Here is a 2,478-nt window from a genome sequence, read left to right as displayed (position 1 = left end):
TTCGAGTATTACCACCGGATACATAAATGCCACAGACACATAACTGGGTGAACCTTTTCAGATTGTGACTCAGCTTTGCCAGAGTCCCCAGTTAGAGGTGTCCAGAGTTCTTAAGCACACTCTTTTGCTTTGGATCACGACTTTAACCACTCAGTCTCAACCTTTTCACTTGGACCTGCATGCCACAAGTACATGGTTAGGGACAGCTTGATTTAGCCGCTTAGGCCTGGATTTTATTCTTTTAGGCCCTCCTATCCACTGATGCTCAAAGCCTTGGATCCTTTTTACCCTTGCCTTTTGGTTTAAAGGACTATTGGCTTTTTCTGCTTGCTTTTTCTTTTTCTTTCTCTCTTTTTTTTTTTGCCATATTTTTTCTTTTTTTTTTCATTGCCTTTTCTTGCTTCAAGAATCAATTCTTATGATTTTTTAGATTATCAATAACATTTCTCTTTGTTCATCGTCCTTTCAAGAGCCAACAATTTTAACATTCATAAACAACAAGATCAAAAATATGCACTATTCAAGCATTCATTCAGAAAACAAAAGTATTGCCACCACATCAAAATAATTAAACTAGTTTCAAGATAAAATTTGAAATCCAAGTACTTCTTGTTCTTTTGTAATTAAGCACATTTTTCATTTGAGAGGTGAAGGATTCATGGAGTTATTCGTAGCTTTAAGACATAGACACTAGCACTAATGATCATGTAGTGAAGACACAAACATATATAGAATAAAGTCAAAAACAGAAAAATAAATAGGCAAGGAGATTAAGGAATGAGTCCACCTTAGTGAGGGTGGCGTCTTCCTCCTCTTGAAGAATCAATGGTGCTCTTGAGCTCCTCTATGTCTCTTCCTTGCCTTTGTTGCTCCTCCTTTATAACTCTTTGATCTTCTCTAATCTCATGGAGAATGATGGAGTGCTCTTGGTGTTCCACCCTAAATTGGTCCATGTTGTAAACTCCTTAGAGTGCAATTCTGGCATTTGAACGCCAGTCTGCTGCACTATTTTTGCGTTTAAACGCCAGCTTTCCTTCCTGTTCTGGCGTCTAAACGCCACACTGCTACGTGTTTTTGGCGTTTAACGCCAGATTGTTGCCCTATTTTGGCATTTAAACGCCAGTTTGGTGCCCTGTTCTGGCGTTTAAATGCCTAGAAAGGTTCCAGATTGGGCGTTTAAACGCTCATTTTGCTACCTTTACTGGCGTTTAAACGCCAGTAAGTCTTTCCTCTAGGGTGTGCTGTTTTCAATGCTGTTTTTGATTTTTCTTTATTTTTGTAATTGTCTTTGTGACTTCACATGATCATCAACCTAAAAGAAAACCAAATAATGTAGATAAAATTAAAATAAAATTGGGTTGCCTCCCAATAAGCACTTCTTTAGTGTCAATAGCTTGACGTGAACTCCCATGGAGCCTCACAGATGATCATAGTATAGTTGAGATCTTTCAACACCAAACTTAGAGTTTGGCTGTGGCTTCCCAACACCAAACTTAGAGTTTGAACGTGGGGGCTCTGTTTGACTCTATATTGGGAGAAGCTCTTCATGCTTACTCTCCATGGTTACAGATGGAGAACCTTGAGTCTTTACTACAAGGCATTCTTCATTCACATGAAGGATCAACTCTCCTCTGTCAACATCAATCACAGCTCTTGCGGTGGCTAGGAAGGGTCTTCCAAGGATGATGGATTCATCCTCATCCCTCCTAGTGTCTAAGATTATAAAATCAGTAAGGAAGTAAAGGCCTTCAACCTTCACTAACACGTCCTCTACTAGTCCATAAGCTTTTTTCATAGACTTATCTACCATCTCTATTGAGAATTTATCAGCTTGTACCTCAAAGATTACCAGTTTCTCCATTACAGAGAGTGGGGGTGCAACTAACCAGCAAGTGGTGGGATCTTGTGGATAGATCAAGCTCAGCCCAAGCATACACCAAGTGGGCCCCAGAAGTGGATTTATGCATCAATTACTTACTCATGTAAACCCTAGTAGCTAGTCTAGTATAAATAGGATAAGTTACTACTGTATTAGACATCTTTGGTCTCAGTTTTGTTTTATTCTTCATCTTAAGAGGCTATTGATCATGTTTTAGGGGGCTGGCCATTCGGCCATGCCTGAACCTTTCACTTATGTATTTTTAACAGTGGAGTTTCTGCACGCCATAGATTAAGGGTGTCGAGCTCTGCTGTACCTCAAGTTTCAATACAATTACTATTACTTTCTATTCAATTCTTTTTTATTCTTATTCCAAGATATACGTTGCACAACACTTTGATGAATGTGATGATCCGTGACACTCATCATCATTCTCACCTATGAACACGCGTGACTGACAACCACTTCCGTTCTACTCTAGACCGGGCACATATCTCTTAGATTTCCCAACAGAATCTTCGTGGTATAAGCTAGATAGATGGCGGCATTCATGAGAGTCCGGAAAGTCTAAACCTTGTCTGTGGTATTCCGAGTAGGAT

The sequence above is a fragment of the Arachis duranensis genome, chromosome 4 (assembly GCF_000817695.3).
Source record: "Arachis duranensis cultivar V14167 chromosome 4, aradu.V14167.gnm2.J7QH, whole genome shotgun sequence".
NCBI classification, from domain to species: domain Eukaryota; kingdom Viridiplantae; phylum Streptophyta; class Magnoliopsida; order Fabales; family Fabaceae; genus Arachis; species Arachis duranensis.
This window is presented reverse-complemented; position numbering follows the sequence as displayed.